Source organism: Aulonocara sp. 'chitande type north' Nkhata Bay, linkage group LG12 (assembly GCF_057382095.1).
Source record: "Aulonocara sp. 'chitande type north' Nkhata Bay isolate Kocher_YH1m ecotype deep benthic linkage group LG12, A_spYH_male_GT1.1, whole genome shotgun sequence".
NCBI lineage: Eukaryota > Metazoa > Chordata > Actinopteri > Cichliformes > Cichlidae > Aulonocara > Aulonocara sp. 'chitande type north' Nkhata Bay.
In genome coordinates this window covers 10,210,303-10,216,804 of record NC_141355.1, presented here as the reverse complement: position 1 = coordinate 10,216,804, position 6,502 = coordinate 10,210,303, and the positions used below count along the sequence as shown (strand labels likewise).

Genomic DNA, 6,502 nt, shown 5'->3' with positions numbered 1-6,502 from the left:
TTTGGATATTGGCCTATAACTGTTAGGAAGAGATGGATCCAGCTGGGGTTTCTTTAATATTGGCTCAGCAATAGCTTGTTTAAAGAAGCTGGGGACTGAGCCAGTATGAAGAGAAGTATTTATCATTTCCACAATACAGGGGCCAATTGAATCAAACACACTAGTGAAAAATGAAGATGGAAGGACATCAAGGGGGCTTGAAGTGTGTTTTATATGACAAAGCAGGCCTCTGATGTCTTGTAATAAAGGTTATCTTATCTTATCTTATCTTAATGTAACAGGAGTAAAAGACGACCAAGTATCAGAGGAGAGCAAGTTAAAAGTTTGATATTGAGAAGATGGAGAGATATTAGACCTGGTTGCAATGACCTTATTTCTGAAATAGTTCATAAACTCATTGCAGTCGGACGTTGAGTGAACTGGTGCACAAGGAGCATCAGGAGAAACAATACTCTTAATTGTTTTAAACAAGAATTTAGGATCTTTCTTTTTTGAAGCTATGAGGTGTGAAAAATACTCTGTTCTGGCATTTTTCCACATGTCATTTAGCAAGAGGATAGATTCTTTAAGGTGTAACTTATAAACCTCAAGCTTGGAAGCCTTCCACAAACGTTCTAGCTTGCGACAGTATCTCCTGAAATTACGAATGTTTTCATTTAACCAAGGATGAGATTTCAAACGTAGGACAGTACTTTTTTTCAGAGGTGCCACCATGTCTAAAGTAGAATTACACTGGTTATTAAAGGATGAGACAAGAGAGTCCAAATCATTCTAAGTCATTTCAGCGTCAAACATGGCAGAGAACCTTTTGCTGGCGTTCAGGTTTATGATTCACCTTTCAATCGTTATTTTGGGAGCCGGGGGATCCAAATAAAACGACAAGTTAAAATATATGCAGCTATGGTCACTCACATGGACATTTTCCACACGAATGTCATTTATATTTAAACCCAAGGAGAAAACAAGGTCCAATGTGTGACCCTTTACATGTGTAGGGCCAGAAACATGCTGCATAAAATTAAAAGACTCTGTGATAGTCATGAAGTCAGCAGCCATATTACAGGATGCATCATCAATATGAAGGTTAAAATCTCCCAACATTACCACCTTCTCTAATTTAATAATGGATGATAGGAGGTCGTTAAATTCAGTTAAAAAGACTCCGGCAGGGCCAGGAGGTCGGTAGATTAAAATACAATAAAAGGTGCGCAAAGAGCCGACCTTGATCATCTGAAGTTCAAATGAAGTAAAAGAATCCGATTTCATCAGTCTTGCATGTGAATCTGTCCTGGTGTACAACAGCGAGACCTCCGCCACGTCCCGAAAGACGTGGAGTTCCGATGACGGAGCAGCCAGACGAACAAATTTCCTTCAGATTGATTGATTTATTGATTGATTGATTGATTGCTTTATTGGCCATATGCAGGTTGCCCCGCAGAGGAATAGGACCCCCGACTTACACACACAACAAAGACATCACATGGGAATACAGTCGGAGATCGGCAGCGTTGCAGAGAAAACACTGAAAAATTACACAACAATGGGAAAAAATACAAGAGGAAAAAAAGAGACCTCTTCTCACACTGGGCACCTATGGGAGGACAGCATGAGAACAGGAAACAAAAAAAACTCCTCTGCACAGAGAGCACATTAATGTCCACATCACAACATTAGAGCACGTGACTAGCCACAGGGGTGGATAGGGGGGTGGGGGGTAATCCGAAGGAACACAGCAGTCATCCTATACAGCGCTACCATTTCAGCGCGGCACGCAGACCCGCCGTCTTCCCCCGCAGGAAACAAGCATCAAAGGCGTTTGGAAAGGGAGGGGGATGAGTGCGTGCTTATTATTATTTATTTATTTATTAACCTTTATTTAACCAGGAAGATCCCATTGAGATTAAAAACCTCTTTTTCAAGGGAGACCTGGCCAAGATAGGCAGCAGCAGATGTTATCAGTGTAAGTGTATGTGTGTGCGTGTCCAGAGTTCAGCTGAGACAGTGTCCTTCGCCCTATCAGGCTAAGTAAACAGTCTGCCAGCCAACCCAGGTGGCCTTGCATGGGATGGGAAGAATAGTCATCACACAGTCGTTATCAGGGACTTGTTTTGGTGGGCTCCAGCCTTGGGCCTGAGCAGCTGGCGCCAGGCACAAGATCCTCCAGGTCTGCCACCCATCCATCGTGTATCCAGCAGGGAAAGTCCCTCCAGGGCACTCAGGCTCTCCCGAGCCCAGACTTCTCGTTGAGAAGAGGGTGTCAATAGCATTCAGAGACCAGTTGATCAAATCCATAATTCTCTTTAGGTTTTAAAGAACGACAGTGAGAGACTGTTCCAGGGAAAGTAATGCACACGAGACAAGACAAGGACACAAGAGGCTAAGCAGGGAAGATAAGGGGAAGGAGGAGAGGAGAAAAGTGCGACCGCCTTCACCGAGAGCCAAGAGAAAGGTGCTCTTGGTGAGCACCAGATGTATATAATCCATGTTTTGTTGCCACGTCTCAGTTAAACACAAGAAGTTGAGAGATTCCTTTATAAAAAGATTGTTTAAAATAAACGATTTGTTTGTGATTGAGTGAGTGTTATCATTATCATCAATGGAGCTCCAGTGGAGAGGGTGCAGTCCTTCAAGTATCTTGGTGTCCACATCTCCTCAGACCTGACATGGGCTGCCCACATTCAGGTCCAGACCAAAAAGGCTAGGCAGCGCCTGTATCACCTACGACAACTGAGGAAGTTCAGGGTCTCTCCAAAGATCCTCAGGATTTTCTATACAGGCGCTGTGGAGAGCATCCTCACACAGAACATGACATGGTGGTTTGGGAACAGCTGTGTGAAGGACCAAAAAGCTCTCCAGAGAGTGATCCGTACAGCAGAACGCTGCTGCTGCAGGATTGCTCTCCCCCCGCTTCAGGACACCTACACCAGAAGATGCCGGACTAGAGCAGTGCAGATACTGAAGGACCCGTCCCATCCTGGCAACAAACTGTTCCAACTTCTGCAATCTGGTAGAAGGTTCCGCATCATCCGGGCAAGGAGAGAGAGACTCAAGAGGAGCTTCTATCCCCAAGCCATCCGGGCCCTAAACACACACACCTGCCCTCTCACATCATCAAGATGGCGCTGGAGTGACGGCAGCCTTTCCAATTAGCTCTGCAACACCGCACCTTTTTTGTTAACTTTAACTTTTTTAGACTAGGCTTTTCAAACTTTTTTTCACCTTCCTCTACTTATACCTCTTAGATATAGCGATACAAGATGGATAATGCACATTTCAAAACTTCTGGAACCAGCTCCTTCATCTATTCGAGAGCGGAGCTGCTGGCACTAAGAACAAAGGGACAGACCGGCATGCGACACAACATCCCGGCCGAGCTAAAGAGGAGCTACAGAGGCTGCAAAGCTGGAGCGAGGAGAGCGGATCACCGGAGGCGATTCAAACCATCAATCCCGACAGTGATCATGGGCAACGTGAACTCGTTACAGAATAAGATTGACGAACTGTGCGCTCTGAACAACCACAGACTATACCGTGAGTGCAGCTTGTTTATCTTCACGGAGACGTGGCTAACCGAGCTAACGCCGCAGGCTAACGTAGACCTATGCGGTTTCACATCCGTGAGAGCCGATAGGGACACGCAGGCCAGCGGAAAAAGCAGAGGTGGGGGACTCATTGTCTACGTTAACAACAGATACTGTAACCCTGGACACGTCTCCATTAAAGTTTCGGTATGCCGTCCGGACCTGGAGCTGCTAGCTGTTAGCTTGCGGCCATATTATCTACCTCGGGAGTTCAGTCATGTGATCTGTGTGTGTGTTTACATCCCTCCGAGGGCCGACGCAACAGCTGCCTGTGAGAAAATACACACAGTCACAGCAAGACTTCAGACACAAAACCCCGAGGCTTTCATTATTATATCTGGAGACTTTAACCATGCCACACTGGATTCTACTCTGGCTGCTTTTCACCAGTTTGTGAATTGTCCCACAAGGAGCAACAGGACAATTGACCTACTGTATGCTAATGTGAGAGATGCATACAGAGCCACCCCCCTCCCCCCACTAGGGAAGTCAGACCACAACCTGGTTTACCTACAGCCACAATACACACCCCTCGTCCAAAGGCAGCCTGTCACAACGCGCTCCATCCGGAGATGGACCCCAGAAAAGGAGGATGCTCTGAGAGACTGCTATGACACCACAGACTGGGATGTGCTCCTGAGCCCACATGGTGAGGACATAGAGGGGGCGACACACTGTCTTACAGACTACCTCAACTTTTGTGTGGACACAGTCGCCCCTGCTAAGACGGTACGGTGTTATCCTAATAACAAACCGTGGGTAACACAGGAAGTCAAAGCTGTCCTCAACATGAAGAAGAAGGCTTTCAGGAGCAAAGTGAAGGAGGAGATGAAAGCAGCACAGCGGGAGGTGAAACGCTGCCTGAGGGAAGCAAAGGACACCTACAGGAGGAAGGTGGAGCAGAAGTTGGAGAGGAACAATATGAGGGAGGTCTGGAATGGTGTGAAAACCATCACAGGCCACAACACCAAGAAAAGCACAGTGGGGGGGACTGTGGAGAAGGCAAACGAACTCAACAACTTCTTCAACAGGTTTGACCAGCCCACAACCCCCCCCACCCTCACCCTCACCTTCACTACAGAGTCCTCTCCCCACTCTCCTGCCTCCCTCGCTTCCCCCCCTTCCTGACACCATGACACCCCCCTCCTCGAATCCCTCTCTCAGCAGCAAGACATCTCCCCCCCTCCCCTCCTCCCAAACATCTCCCAGTGTCACAGTGGATCAGGTCAGGAGGCAACTGAGGAAGCTTCGCCCCAGAAAGGCAGCAGGCCCAGACAAGGTGTGTCCTAGGATGCTAAAGGCGTGTGCTGCTGAACTTGGGGAGCCGCTACAACGAGTCTTCAACCTCAGTCTGCGACTGGGGAGAGTGCCCGCCCTATGGAAGACATCCTGCATCGTCCCGGTCCCCAAAAAGAACCGGCCCAATGAGCTGAATGACTTCCGACCGGTGGCACTGACGTCACATCTTATGAAGACTCTAGAGCGGCTCTTCCTCAACTTCCTCCGACCACAGGTACAACATGCCCAGGACCCACTACAGTTTGCATACAAGGTGTCGGAGTGGAGGATGCCATCCTGTACCTCCTACACAGAGCCCACTCACACCTGGATGGGGGAAAAGGCACGGTCAGGATACTGTTTCTTGACTTTTCCAGTGCCTTTAATACCATCCGGCCCTGTATGCTTCAGGAAAAACTGAACAGGATGGAGGTGGACCCCTGCCTGGTGGCTTGGATCTCCGACTACCTCACCGACAGACCACAGTACGTCAGGCTGAAGGACATCACGTCTGACACTGTGGTCAGCAGCACAGGAGCACCACAGGGAACTGTGCTGTCCCCTCTTCTCTTCACCCTGTACACCTCTGACTTCTGCTACAACTCTGAATTATGCCATATTCAGAAGTTTGCAGATGACACGGCCATCATGGGGTGTATCTGGGATGATCAGGAAGAGGAGTACAGAAGTCTGGTGAGGAACTTTGTCGCATGGAGTCACACAAACCACCTGCAACTCAACACCTCAAAGACTAAGGAACTGGTTGTGGACTTCGGGAGGTCCAGAGAAGGTCCACTGCCGGTTCAGATAGAGGGGGAGGAGGTGGAGGTGGTCAACAAGTACAAGTACCTCGGGCTGTGGGTGGACAATAAACTGGACTGGTCATAATAATAATAATAATAATACATTTTATTTAAATAGCGCCTTTCAAAGCACCCAAGGACACTGTACAACAGATAAAAACTGGAAATATACACAATGATAAAAATAGAAGATAAAAGTTAAAACATACAGAAATTTAAGAATAGGCAATTTTAAACAGATGAGTTTTGAGGGTGGACTTAAAAAGAGAGAATGAACTAATATTTCTGAGGTCCGGGGGTAGGGAATTCCAAAGTCGAGGGGCAGAGCAGCTAAAGGCCCTCCCTCCCATTGTGATCAGACGAGCAGAGGGAACAGAGAGAGAAAGAGAAGATGAAGATCTGAGGCAGCGGGATGGGAGCTTCATCTGTAATAAGTCAGAGAGGTACGGTGGAGAGAGAGAATGAATAGCCTTGAATGTATACAGAATTATTTTAAAATGGATGCGAAATTTGACCGGGAGCCAGTGAAGTTGCTTCAGGATTGGGGAGATGTGGTGGGTAGAAGAAGTCCTAGTAATAATACGGGCAGCAGAGTTCTGGACACGTTGGAGCTTGTTGATAGATTTTTGTGTAAGGCCAAATAATAATGAGTTGCAGTAGTCAATTCTAGAGATAACAAGATTATGGATGAGAATGGCAGTGGCGTGAGGTGTGAGGAAGGGGCGGAGGCGATTAATGTTACGGAGTTGGAAATATGCTGCACGTGTAATATTATTGATATGTGAGTTAAAGGATAATGTGCTATCGAGAATGACACCCAAGCTTTTCACAGAGGGAGAG

At 47.3% G+C, this 6,502-nt stretch overlaps 1 pseudogene; it reads left to right on the top strand.

Annotated features, from left to right (window-relative positions):
• The first annotated feature begins 712 nt into the window (after positions 1 to 712).
• Positions 713 to 4,734, top strand: LOC147316936 (uncharacterized; annotated as a pseudogene).
• Positions 4,735 to 6,502: the final 1,768 nt, after the last annotated feature.